The sequence below is a fragment of the Meles meles genome, chromosome 16 (genome assembly GCF_922984935.1).
Source record: "Meles meles chromosome 16, mMelMel3.1 paternal haplotype, whole genome shotgun sequence".
Lineage (NCBI taxonomy): Eukaryota > Metazoa > Chordata > Mammalia > Carnivora > Mustelidae > Meles > Meles meles.
Genome location: NC_060081.1, coordinates 38,470,191 through 38,484,746, shown reverse-complemented (window position 1 = coordinate 38,484,746; position 14,556 = coordinate 38,470,191). Strand labels below are relative to the sequence as shown.

General features: G+C 43.4%; 1 protein-coding gene across 3 annotated transcripts in view; it reads left to right on the top strand.

Annotated features, from left to right (window-relative positions):
• The window catches only part of RIN2 (Ras and Rab interactor 2), a 222,561-nt gene that overhangs the window by 32,818 nt on the left and 175,187 nt on the right, over window positions 1-14,556 (top strand). For all 3 annotated transcript variants that reach the window (XM_045981053.1, XM_045981050.1, XM_045981051.1), the window contains exon 2: window positions 10,001-10,123. The gene's annotated coding sequence lies outside the window, so the exon portion shown is untranslated. The remainder of the gene's footprint in view (window positions 1-10,000; window positions 10,124-14,556) is intronic.

The following is a 14,556-nucleotide window of genomic DNA, read 5'->3' as shown; positions in this document are numbered from 1 at the left end:
TAGGGTAAATTGTAATTCAATTGGCCACCCGTGTGTGACCTAGCATGACTGTGCAGCTTTCTCAGTGTGTTACTATCTCATTTGCCACCTGTGTGTGGCCAGGCTCAACCACATGGCCTTTGCTCTATAAAAGTTAGTCTGTGAGGCAGGAAGGGGTCGCCCTCTCTGTAAGGGGCGGCCCCGACCAGTCTGTTTGACAGTCGGTTTGATTCTTGATGCTTGGCGCAAAATAAAGCTTTGCTTGACCTTTGCTTTGTATCAGTCTACCTCCTTTGACCATGGACCCATTATTGGGGGACCCAATAGCCAGGACATCCATTTTGAAGTGATCTGAAGTAATCTAAATTTTCTCTATTACACAAAAGCCTTTGGGAAGGGCATAAAAATATAACAAATTAAATCCTGGTTTTTCATAGGTATTGTAATTTCTGTTACCAAAAAATATTTTTCCAAATGTTGGTATTCCTAGAACTGTCAGCAGGAGGTGTTTTACTGGAAAATGTTAGTATTCTCATGCAAACATCAGCATTTGGAATGACTGATCAGTACAGTTAGGGGTCTTTAGTCTGCTTTTATTGTGCCCTTTTCAGACAACAAATGGGTAAGGGAAGAAGTCATCTAAACTTACCAGAAATGTGATGTTTTGGAATTACCCATGATTACTATCTTAATTCCTTCCCTCCCTCCCCTGTCACTATGGTTGGGGTAGGTCAGGGGCAGGATCCCCTTTAAGGACAAGGTCAGAGCAGAGGACAGGGTCAGCTTGACAGTAAGAGCTGAAAGAGAGAGAGAAACTACTTTTTGTAGGTAGAGGAACGGCGGTAGGAAGGTCTCCAGAGGTTTCCTCCACCAGAGAGGAAACTGGACTTCCAGGTGCTCTCTTTCCCTTTGCTTTAAGATTCTACCTGTCAGTAAGGACCATCCACATCATTTACCCAATTCTAATTTCAACAACAAGATGTACATTTGTAAAAGGCATGAGAGGAGTATGTAATATGTTTAAATATATAGTATGCTATACATTAATTAAATATTGACTGAGGTCTCAAAGTGTTATTTTCCATGAAGATTTAAATAGTAGAATTCATCTTGGTCTTCAGAGAGAATCCTGTGGATTGCACAGATTCATAGTAGTGGTGATACAGTGCAGTAATCCATGCAGTGAAAAAGGTATACAAATTAAGACCCATTAACTAAGTGCAGTGAGGGTTCCTGGCAGCAAGGGCTTTGTGTGTTCAGAAACTCAGAGCAGCCTTGGGGCGTGATGGCAAGGACCAGCAGATGGGGCAGTGATGATCGATGAAGCAAAGATGAGTCTGGGCTTTGTCACTGGCCAGCTGCCGGTGCTGCCCATGAGCACCTCTTGCAGCTATAAAATGAGAATTGAATGCTACCCTCTTCACAAAGCTGCTCTGATGGCTTAGGGGAGTCACATGAAAGGTACTTAACACAGAGCTTTGGCTATAATCAATTCTTAAATGATTAAGAATTCTTAAATGCCTGCTAGAGTTTGAGATGGAGCTTAAAGGATGGGCAGGATTGTAGCAAGAGATAGCAGTAGACGGTGAGGTGTTCTAGGCTGAGCAGCCACCGTGTGTGTGTGTGTGTGTGTGTGTGTGTGTGTGTGTGTGTGTGTGTGTGTGTGTAGCTCACCAGACAAGGGATAGGGGATAGCCATATGGTATTAGTGACCAGTAAGGCTTTGAGGGCTGTTCCATAAGGAAATGCTGTCCAATAGAAATACAATGTGATGGGGCACCTGTGTGGTTCAGTTGGTTAAGTGCCCACCTTCAGCTTAGGTTGTGATCTTGGGGTCCTGGGATCAAGCCCCGATTCAGGCTCCCTCCTCAGTAGGGAGTCTGCTTCTCCATCTCCCTCTGCCCCTTTCCCCTGCTCATGCTTTCTCTCTATCTCTAATAAATAAATAAAATCTTTATAAAAATAAATATAATGTGAACCACATATGTCATTTTAAATTTTCTAGTGACTATATTTTTAATTTTTTTTTAAATAGGTAAAGTTGAATGTTTATTTATTTGCTTGTTTGTTTATTTATTTGACATGAGCACAAGCAGGGGGAGCAGGAGAGGGAGAAGCAGGCTCCCTGCTAAGCAGGAAGCCTGCTGTGGGTCTCTATCCTAGGACCCAAGGATCATGACCTGAGCCAAAGCCAGGTGCTTAACTGACTGAGGCACCCAGCCACCAAAAATTAATTTTAATAATATATTTTCTTTAATCCAGTATATCAGTTTCAACATGTGCAATGTAAAATTTTTTAATGATGGGTTTTACATTTTTTCACTAAGTCTTCAAAACCTGGTGTATATTTTTTACCTAACAACACATCTGAATTTGGACTCCTCACATTATGGGCAATCAATAGCCATGCAGGGCTAGCGGCTGCTGTGTTGGACAGCCCAGCCCTACGGAGTCTTACTCCAATAATAGCAGCACCATTTTCTTTGCGCTCTTTCTCTCTGTCCTCCCCCCAGAGAGATAGATGGCAGTGCCTTTCTCTGATATATTTAATTTAGGGAAATGGAAAAGAGAGGGAGGAAACATGCTCCAGGTCACCATCTTTCACAGTTGGCCTAATCCTGAGATAGTCAGGAATAAGAGCTCTTTGGTTAAAGAATTTGGGGAGATATTGGGACATAAATTAACCCTTCCAGATTAGATTCACATAGAGGCTTTGGAAATCTTGCAGCAACAAGAGCAACAACAACAACAACAACAATAACAACAAGAAACATTGTTTCACTTTGTGTAACTCCACATTTCCCAGTTCCTTAGGATTATAGAACAATGTTTCCTTTTAACACATACTAGCTTAGGTAACATTGTTTGGCAGCCTGTTTTCTTCAATCTGCTTTCCCCTTGAGGGTTTCAGTTTTTAAATATTTCATAAGACTTTAGAACTTCCGATGAGTATTAGGTGTGTGCAGTCATACCTTATAGATGCTTAGTCAGTACTTGTTGATCAGTGAATAGTTGTGATCAAAACACGCCCCCATAAATTTAGCTTTTTTTTTCCATAGAGAAATTAAAATTCTAGATAATTTAAAGTTGTCAAGGTGAGAAACCCTTTAGTATTCCCTGGAGAAAATCTGGTTTGCTAGGCAACCGATGTAAGTTTGAAATGAATTTGCATTTCTCTTAGGAACACGACCATGTTAAAGTTCAATGACCAAGTGAGGACAGACACCCTTTGCTGAGGAAATGCCTCTGTGTGCACTCCATGAGACCAACACAGCAAGACTGGGACAGCTTCCCAGACCCTTATAGCTGCTTCACCCCTACTGATGGAAAGCCTCCATCAGTCAGCTGTTCTTTTTAATGATCAGTTATATTTTTCTTGTATAAAGATCTTTATGTGACTGGTGTTTGACGTTTCTGTATGGAGGATTTTTTTTTAAAGATTTTATTTATTTATTTGACAGACAGAGATCACAAGTAGGCAGAGAGGCAGGCAGAGAGAGAGAGGAGGAAGGAGGCTGTCCGCAGAGCAGAGAGCCCGATGCGGGGCTCGATCCCAGAACCCTGGGATCATGACCGGAGCCGAAGGCAGAGGCTTTAACCCACTGAGCCACCCAGGCGCCCCTCTGTATGGAGGATTTTATAACATATGCCATATATATCCACCCTTAGCTCAGTTTTATATCTGTACTTAAGACTTGTTTGGGTTTACTGAGTTCTTGTCTTTTTGTAAGTCAGAACCCCTTTGGAAGTTGGCTAATTTTATTTTGCCTGGCAGGTTTTTTCCCCTCGGGGGCTCAGAACACTTGTCTTAGGCACTTAGGGATGCTACTGCAGCAACATGGGTGAAAATTGAATATTGGTGGCAACATTGAATTCTCTCTATTTTGTCCGTGTCGTGAGAGCACCAGATACCTGAAACTATGGTCTGGTGTTAGAAGCATGGTAACTAAGAGTCACAGCAAACCCCCTTCTCCCAATGGCCAGATGTGTTTATCAGCCTCCCTAGTGCATTATTTTGCTAAATCAGAATTGGAAGTGTATGCCAGGATGCTAAAACTCAGTCAATAGTATTAATGCAAATACCTGCATCAGGCTCTGTATTGTGTGATAAACGATGGTGCATGAGCAATGGGAAAAGTAAGACCAGAACCCCTAAGCTACATGCATTGAAACAACATCATTGAATTTGAGGAGTGGTTAGTCTGGGTATCCACCAGGAAGTTGTTTACAGATTTTTCAAATAGATGAATACACAGGCATATGTGAGGGAATGTACCTATGAGCTTGACCTTTCCTGTTTCATCAAATGAAAGATTTGGATTATACAGATTTTCAAAATGGGCATCTATAAATATGGATTTATTCTCAGGGGTTCATACATCCTCTTTGGGAATTTTTGAAATATGTGTTTATTCTGAGGATAGTGTTTACTAATTACTTTAACTATTCTGGGTCACCTAAGGCAGTGTTTTTTGAATTGTGGGTCATGACCCCCCTCAGAGATTGTGAAATGGGAAGTTGGGCACATACAGCCTTGTCTTTTTTTTTTTTTAAGATTTATTTATTTATTTATTTATTTATTTATTTAATTTTTTTAAAGATTTATTTATTTATTTATTTATTTGAGAGAGAGAGTGTGTGTGCATATGCAAGTGGGGGGAGGCACAGAGGGAGAGAATCTCAAGCAGACCACCCGCTGAGCACAGAGCCCACAGTGGGGCTCCATCCCACAACCCATGAGGTCATGACCTGGGCCAAAACCAGGAGTCAAAAACATAACTGACTGGGCCACCCAGGTGTCCCCAGCCTTCTTTTCAATAAAAGTGAATGGAATAGAAAACATCTAAGAGCTAAGTACTGTTTTATAAAATGTTTGTTTCTGGGGTGTGTGGGTGACTCAGTCGATAAAGGATCTGACTTTCAGTTTCGTCCCAGGTCATGATCTCAGGGTCCTGGGATCGAGCCTGTATCAGGCTTCATGCTTAGCTTGGAGTCTGCTTGAGGTTTTTCTCTCCCTCTCCTTCCGCCCATCCCACTTATGCTCTCTCTCTCATAAATAAATAAAATCTTAAAAAAAATGTTTCTGTTTTGAATGTATGTATGTATGTCGAATGTATGTATGAATGAATGTATGATATCGGTCATGATGTGAAATGTATTTTTTACTGTGGACCGAAGTCAAAAGAGTTTGAAAGCCATTAATTGCTAGATCTCTGGTTCTTCATCTGCGCTGCACACTGGAATCACCCAGTGGGCTTTGAAAAATAGGGCTACAGGGGTACAACCCCTGGGGATTCTACTGTTGTTGATTTGGGGTGTGACCTAAGCATTGGGCATGCTTCAAACTTCTTAGCTATGTAGGCAGGAAGAAGAGCCCTTGAAGAATGGAGCCTTCTAGACACGTTCTGCTAGGTAATTTCAGTGCCTGCCTTTGGATTTGCATTTATTTAATTTGCCTTGGGACCAAGTGGTCCTGCAAATTGCAATTATGGCAGGGTCCAGGGAAGGACCAGAGTGGGCTTAGGACACAGAGAATGTCTGCCCCAAATGAAAGATTGGTGCAGTCTAGTGGGGTAAAAAATGAAAGCTTCACAGTAGTTCAGCTTGAGAAATGTGGAGGGAGAGTGGAAAAGAGACTGGGATCATTAGAACTGTGTAAGCCTTCCACCCGCCATTCCACTCCGTGAGCACACAGCCCATAGTCAGCATGATAGGGCACCCCAGCCTGCTCTAACCCCAGGTGGTCTGTTTATGGGCGCCTCCCTCTCATGCAAGCCTCTCCACACACCAAATTGCATTTAAGGGTGATTCTTTTTCTTTTTTTCTTTTTAATTTAATTTTTAAAAAAGATTTTATTTATTTATTTGACAGACAGAGATCACAAGTAGGCAGAGAGGCAGGCAGGGCAGGGGGGAAGCGGGGGAAGATGCGGGGCTCGATCCCAGAACCCTGGGATCATGACCCAAGCCGAAGGCAGAGGCTTAACCCACTGAGCCACCCAGGCACCCTAATTTAATTTTTTATAATTTAATTTTTTAAAACTTTGATTCCACTATAGTTAATGTACAATGTTATAGTAGTTTCAGGTGTCCAGTGTAGTGACTCAACAGTTCTGTATATTACTAACCTACCTTGTTGAGGGTTTTTATCATGAATGGATGTTGTCCTTTGTCAAATGCTTTTTCTGCATCTTTTGAAAAGATCACATGACTTTTATCCTTTCTCTGGTTGATGTAATGTATCACATTGATTGATTTCTGAATATTGAACCATCTTTGCATCTGGGAATAAATCCCACTTGATTTGTGGTGAATGATTTCTTCACTTAGTGTTGGATTTGGTTTGCTAATATTTTGTGAGAATTTTTGCATCCACGTTCATCAGGAATATTGGCCTGTAGTTCTCTTTTTTAGGGGAGTCTTTATCTGATTTTGGTTTCAGGGTAATGTTGGCCTCTTATAGAATGAATTTGGAAGTTTTCCTTCCTTTTCTCCTTTTTGGAATAGTTTGAGAAGAATCAGTATCAGTTCTTCATTGTGTGTTTGATAGCATTCCCCTGTGAAGCCCTCTGGTCCTGGACTTTGATTTGTTGGGAGTTTCTTGATGAATGATTCAATATCATTGCTGGGAATCATTCTGTTCACATTTTCTATCTCTTCCTGATTCACTTTTGGGAGGCTGCATGTTTCTAGGAATTTATCGACTTCTTCCAGGTTGTCCAATGTGTTGGCATAAGTTTTTTCATAAAATTCTCTTACAATCCTTTGCATTTCTGTGCTGTTGGTTGTTCTTTCTCCTTTTTCATTTCTAATTGTATTTATTTAAGTGTTTCCTCTCTCTCTCCTCCTCCTCCCTCCTTCCTTCTCTCTCTCCCTTTTTATGAATGTAGCTAAAAGTTTATCAATTTTGTTGATCTTTTCAAAGAACCAGCTTCTGGTTTCATTGACCTGTTTTATTTTTATACTTTGTTTCATGTATCTTCTTCTCTAATTTTATTATGTCCTTCCTCCTGCTGGTTTTGTTTGTCCTTCTCTTTCAAGCTCTTTTAGATGTGAGGTTGACTTGTTTATTTGAGATTTTTCTTGCTTCTTAGGGTACGCCTGTATGAATATGAACTTCCCACTTAGAACAGCTTTTGCTGTATCTCAAAGATTTTGGACTATTTTGTTTTCATTCATTTGTCTCCATGTATTTTTTAATTTATTCTTTGATTTTTTTTTGGTTGCCCCATTCATTGTTTAGTACCGTATTATTTAACCTCCAGATCTTTTCTTTCAGATTGTTATGGTCAGAAAAGATGCATGGTATGACTGGTCTTTTTGAATTTGTTGAGACTTATTTTGTGGCGTAATATGTGATCTGTTCTGGAGAACGTTCCTTGTTCACTTGAAAAGAATGCGTTTTCTGCTGTTTTAGGATTGAATGTTCTGAAAACATTTGTTAAATCCATCTGGTCCAGTGTGTCATTCAAAGCCACTGTTTGTTTTGTTGATTTTCTGTTTGGATGATCTGTCCATTGATGTAACTGGGGTATTAAAATCCCCTACTGTGCTCGCTTCGGCAGCACATATACTAAAATCCCCTACTGTGACTGCATTACTATTAATTACTTCATTTATGTTTGTTATTAAGTTTTATGTATTTATGCACCCATGTTGGGTGCGTAAATATTTACAGTTGTTATATCTCATTGTTCCTTTTATGATTATATGTTTTCCTTCTTTGTCTCTTGTTATAGTCTTTGTTTTAAAATTTTAAGGAAAATTCTTGGTTTATTCTCTCATGAGATAGTCCTTCCCTCACAGAAGAGGAAACTCTGCTATATTCATGTTACAAGGAATGACTGAGTTTTCGCCAAACAACATCATCTAATACTTTAAATTAATCTCATTACTTCTAATTGTATTGGTTTTCATTCTTGTTGTTATATGACTTCCTTTGCTTGGTGTGACTGTGTGGCTTACGCTGAATATAGTGGGTCAGTAAATTAACTCCCAACTCCTTGTATATCTGTTAGCAGAAATTAGAAGACATTGTGAAGTGATGTGAATGGGCCCTAAAGCTTACTTTGACTATTTATCAGTAATCTTACCTTATGTATGTGTGACATAGGAGTCAGAGGAAAACCTGTATTAAAAAGGAAAGTTGGGAGGCGCCCGGGTGGCACAGTTGGTTGAGCATCTGACTCTTGTGTCTGCTTGGGTTATGATCTCAGGGTTCTAGGATGGAACCTCTGGTCAGGCTCTGCACTCAGCAGGGAATCTGCTTGAGGATTCTCTCCTCTCTGCCCCTCCCTCTACTTGCACACTCACGAGCGCACTCTCTCTAAAATAAAAGAATACATCTTTTTCTTTTTTGTTTTTAAGATTTTATTTATTTGACACAGAGAGAGCACAGGAAGGGGAGCAGCAGGCAGAGGGAGAAGGAGAAGCAGACTCCCTGCTGAGCAGAGAGCCCAACATGGGACTCGATCCCAGGACCCTGGGATCATGACCTGAGCCGCAGGCAGATGCTTAACCATCTGAGCCACCCAGGTGCCCCATGAATACATCTTTAAAAAAAAAAAAAGGAAAGTGGGATTTAAATTGTTACGTAAAAAAGGTGATGATGATAATAATGATGGTTGCCACTGATATTGGTGATGGTGGCAGTGAACATTTACTGAGCTGTGTTCACTGAGTAACTAGGAATGGGCCAGTGTTTTCCATGGATTACTTTACTTGATCCCTAAACCTCCTTTGAGGTAGGTGCTGTTATGGTCACCCCATTTCACACAGAAGGAACCCAAGTTAAGTGATTTGCCTGAGACGCAGCTGGGATTCAAGATCAAATGCGTTGCCCCCAGGTCTGAGAACTGAATCTTCTCGAGAATTAGGAGAGGGTCGGGGAGGCTGTTCCAGGCCAGAGGCCAAACTGGAATCCACAGAATGAAAGGACGCAAGTGATGTGATGTGCTGGAGAGGGAGTCAGTCCAGTTACACAGCCTGATGGAGGAGCTGAAACCATGAAGTATTACCGAAGAGCAGCAAAAATAAAATGAGAGGATTTTCTTACACTGATGTAGGGAGTTTGATAGGACATCTCGAGCATGGAATACACAAGGTGTAGGATGACACACAATGAACATTTATTTGGAAAAGAAACACGTGTGTATGTGTGTGGGTAGGGGAGAGAGAAGGAGAGAGAGAGTGAATCTATAACAGTGTTCACTTCAAGGATGTGGGCTCCAGGTGTTAGTGGTTGTGGTCAAAAGAATTTGAGCTCGGGCGCCTGGGTGGCTCAGTGGGTTAAGCCTCTGCCTTCGGCTCGGGTCATGATCCCAGGATTCTGGGATCGAGCCCCACGTCGGGCTCTCTGCTCAGTAGGGAGTCTGCTTCCCCCTCTCTCTCTCTGCCTGCCTCCCTGCCTACTTGTGATCTCTCTTTCTCAAATAAAACCTTAAAAAAAAAAAAAAAGAATTTGAGCTTTGATCTAATAGTTGTGTTTTATTTCTGTTTATGAGTGATTTGACTGCATTTGTGTGCTTAGGTAATTTTGGAAAGGTTAGGGCTTTGATACAAAAAAATGAAATAGGGGGATAAATCAGAATTTCATATTCAGATTGGTCCTATCTCCAAAGTTCTAGACTGGAAGATTGCAAAATTCTATAAATTTGTAGATGCTGATATGATGCAAGGGGATAATGGAAAACAAATTGGCACTTAATTGATAGAAAGACAGCCTGGTTACTAATTGGCTCCTTTTTTTTTTTTTTTAAGTGAAAGACTTTTTGGGGAGTTTCAGAAATCTGAGCATTAGCATAGGGATTTAGAGGACGTTCTGGTAAAGAATGACTGTCTTTACAGGTTGACTGGTCCAGAGGTAGGAATGAGGGCCAGACCTGGAAGGGGAGGCCATTGGCTGCACTCCCAGCCATCACTGCATCCTTCCAGAGCCCAGTGAGACACGTCCTCTATGTGGTTGCACATGATATTTTTAAAATGCTTCCAAAACCCTAAATGGCTAATTCTGTGTGTTGTAGATGGAGGCAAGAGATCCGGACTGCTGAACTTCCACTGGAAAAGATAAAATGTGCAAGCCCTTTGGGACCCTGGAGAGGCTGGGGCTGAACTGAAGAGGGAGACAGGACATGCCGGTGTGAAGGGTATGTAACATCGAAAGGATAAAACCCGGTGTGTGGCAACCTGGGGATGTTTCTCGATTTCCAGTTTGTTCTGTGCCATCAGAGAGACTGTGCACTCTAGCTTGGTTATGTTGACACGGGTGTGACTTCTCTGACGGGCAGCTGCATCCCTGTTTCCAGGTATCTGAGGGAATCAGTGTATGATGGATTGGCTGCAGGGTCGAACCAACGCCAAGGCGGTTGAGGAGAACATAAACCATAGCTCCCATTTATGGAGTACAGACTATGTGCCAGGTGAGGCTCTAAGCACTTTAATGGATTAATTTGTTGAATTCCCACACCACCACCATGAAGGAGGCTCAGCTGCTATCCCCATTATAGAAATGTGGCCATCAGGGAGCACAAAGAACCTGGTTCCTCATGAAGGAGGGTTGCAATGGTGGGACCCCATCCCAGCATAAAAGCCTTACTTTGCTCTCTCTCTCTCTTGTACATTTCTTCCCATCCCCACCTTTCTCTCTCTCTCTCTCTCTCTCTCTCTTTTCCCGTAGCATCATAGGTCTCCATATAACAGGGAAATAGCATCAAAGGGATATCAGTAGACACCACTGGCAGATCTGATTTTCCAAAAGTGGCCACAACAATATTGCTTAGAACCTTGCCATGTTCCCTCAGGCAGGGAAGTCTATTTTCCCTCTCCTGGAGTCTGGGTAGAACTCAGTGATAGAGAGGTGGCAGGAGGGACACAGAGTGGTCTCAGAGCCAGATCATCGAAGATGACATGACTTCTCTCTGGCTCTCTCTCATTCTTTAGGCACACTTGTCTTTTGAGACGAGCTACCATTGGCCCAGTCCCCTTGTAAAGGCCATGTTTCAGGTTTCCAGCTGCCAGTCCCATATAAGGCCACACAGACACGTGAGTGAGAATTTGGGTGGCTCCAGCCACCAGCCTTGGATCTGCCCCCATTGATGCCAGGCAGAGAGGAGACAAGCTGTCCCTGATGAACTGTTCATGTTCAGTCCTGCCCCCACAGCAGATTCATGAACAACACCAACATCCAACATTGTCTTCGTTTCAAGGTCTCTCACTTATACCCACTGCAACACCATTTAAGGTAGAGGACATTGCACTCATTTAGGAGTAAGGAAATAGGAGCCCATTGAGATGATGTGACTCACCCAGGGCCACACAATGAGCTGGGATTTGAGCCCAGGGCTAGTCTACCCAAGCTTATGAGATCTGCCACTGCCCAGACGCCCGCTCCTTCTGGATCAAGAGTTGCGGTGTGGGCTGCCTCTTAGACACCGCTGCTCTCAGAGAAAGCCAACCCATCTGGCATAAGACGACAAGACAATAACATAGGAGAACTGGTTTTACATAATCTGTTGTGATTCTGTTTCATTAATTTGAACCCCAGATCAATGCTGCCAGTCCTGGCCTAGACATACAGTTCTCTCAGGAAGCTAACCACCTTCCCTCCATGAGCTTAGAGAGCTTGGGATCTGCTCATGGCACAGAAGATACTTTTCCCTGTCATGTGAAATAATAGTCATTTGTGTGACCAGATACTTCTGTGTCATCAACATGGCTATTTCTTGTTTGACTTCAGGCTCCCTGAGGCCAGCGGGGGGCCTGTCTCCTGTCTCCTCACCTCACGTCTTCTAGCGCAGGTTCTGGCTCTCAGCAGACAATGAATAAAGACATGAGAAATAAATACCTCAGAGTATCCACTGAGAATTTTCTTAACAGTGATGACAATAGGGTAAGGAAGTGCAAAATTCCAGATATAAATACCGACGTCTTATCTTGCTGCTAAAGATTTGTCTTTTGAGGTCAGAGGTTTCTTTTTTCACTTCCTCGGTCTTTCCTGTGAGATAAAGCATTTTCACATTTGACTTCTGTAAAAAAAAAAACAGCTTCAGTGAAAATCAGTGGTCAGTTAACAATAGTGGGAACAGGCAGGGCTCCGAGATGCTGTTTCACCCCGTTGTTACCCAAATGAAAAATACTTTCAGACGTGCGACATGGGAGAGTTGATCTCGGTGCGAATGTTGAAATATGACACGTAGCTTCTGCATTCATTCCGGGCAGCCTCACTTGTGGGAATGATGGCACGTGGGTCTTTCATCTTGTGTTTAGTTTTGTGAGTGTCATTGCAGCTTCTCAAGAACTGTGAATAACTCCCATCGCTACCTTGTCCAGAGTGTCCACTATTTTACCCTACGCTTGGCAGGTGTAGGGCTCCTGTAATAAAGGAGGTGGCAGCAGGACAAGACTATGAGGATTTTTTTTTATTATGAAGGATAAATAAATGCATGCAAAATGAGAGGCAAGTTTAAGTGTTCCCGCCCAATCCATCAGTTAGCTTTTGCTACCTTAAAAAAAAAAGCCAACCCCACAACGTAGTAGCTTAAAATAATAGCCATTTATTTAGTTAAGGATTGTGCAGGTTGATGGGCTGGGCTGGGCTCTGCTGGTCTGGCTGGTGCAGCTAGGCTGACACATGTGTTTTCAGTTAGTGGCCGGTTTGGCGATGGCGGCCTCGCCTGGGATGGCTCACCTCTGTTCTGCGCGTCTCTCATCTGCCCATGGGTTAGGGCTCCAAGAGAGTGAGCACGCGAGGCTCCTCGAGGCTAGGGCTTGAAATGACACAGGGCTGCATCTGCCAGATTCTTTTGGTCAAAGCAGGTCACAGGCCAATCCAGATTCAAGAGAAGAGAAACCAACTCCAGCCCTTGAAGGGGGGAACTGCAAAGCCGCCTTGCAAAATGCAGGCGTGTAGGAAGAGTGGAGAACTGTGGTTGTCTTTGCAACCCACAATACCACGTGAAATGCCAGTATGGTACAAAGGGAATTAACAACATTACGATAGAGAATGAAAGGAAACCACGTGTGTAGCTGGTAACTTACGAGAAAAATGGCACTGGGCTGAGGAGAGAGGACAGCAAGAAGAAGTTGAGATGGGTATAGCCTAGAAGAGCCACCGCCGTTCTCTCCTTTCCCCTCCCGCCTCACTCTGTAAGAGGGGGATTGAGAGGGAGGGGTGAGACAGAGCAAAGGGGGTGTAATTGGTAGGAAAGATTCTTTTTCTCTCTCCTCCCATTGTCAGTGGGAGGGGATGGCAGGTGATGAAGGTGTGAATCTCTCATGCCTCACTTGGGGGAGCCAGCAGAGAGGGTGGGGAGGGGTCAAATGGTCTGTCTCTCGAATGGCTTTGTTTCCATGGGATCTCAGGAAGGCTTCAGCTACAAACACTTGGCCTTGTGAAACTACCACTGAGTTCACGGTCACATTTCATTTTCTCAACAGCCCTATAAGGGTGGGATCATTATTATCCTCACTTTACAGATGGGGAAACTGAGTGCTAAGAGGTCCAGTAACTTACCCTCGGTCACAATTAGGCATTAGCACAGATAGGGTTCAAAGCCCAGCTATGTGACGGCTTCCACGGTGCACTTGGCTGAATCCTGCCACGCTGATGTCGCCTGCGGGTTCTACAGAAAGGGCGGCCCTCTTGCAGGGGTGATCAGAGCACATGGGATTTACTCCCTCCCCTTCCCCTGACCTCTATTTGGATCTTGGAATGAGGAGCATGCAGTGGAAGGGTAGGGCTGGTGGGATGACTTGACCTGTGGAGAATCTGGCAAGCAGCAAGTAAGCACCTACATTTAGGAAGACCCCCCTGCTTCCCCTGGGTAAGCAGGGATGGGTCATTTTTCAATCCCAACTGAGTGATCCATCTCCTCTCCCTGACTGAGTCCTGAGGCCCCAGCGGCTGGGTTTGAATGTTGTATTTCGCAGTACCCAGAGGGTGCTCTGATAGGGTATAGTGGAAGCGTAGGCCTCACCAGACCAGGATCCTCAGGCCACTATTGGGCCTGTCCGAAACAGCTCCACTAGAAATACCTCTCATGCCTCAGTTAACCGTGCACACAGAGGAGCACAGCCTGACTGATGTCTTTCGTTGGACTCCCCTCGGATGTTCTCTGGTTCCCGGGCTTCTCCTCTTTCTGTGCGGCTGGATCTCACCTATGAAATAGAGTGGAGAATGCTCGTTTTTCCTGTTGCTCTCGCCGCTGCCTGTTTAGTTAAAGGCTAGTGCTGCCATCCACTGGCTGAGAATTTTAAAGGGGTTTCATGAAGAATTTCTCTCTTTTCTCATCATTCTTCTTTTCCCCTCTATAGTTTCCTCAATTTTACTGGTTCTTTCCGACCTGCAGATGCAGCTTAGAAGCCCGATAGCAATAAGGATAAGTGAGTCTTGTTGGAAATGGTAGCATGGCTTTATGGCTCGTGATGTCAAGGCCTCTTCTAGGTCCATTACCCATTCTTTCCTCACGTGGCCCTGAGAAGTAGCGAGGCAGTGTCTCTGTCCCCATTTTACAGATGAGAAAACAGAGAGTGGTGGAGTCAGATGCATGGCATCTGGCACAATTGAGTGCTTGATGAATGT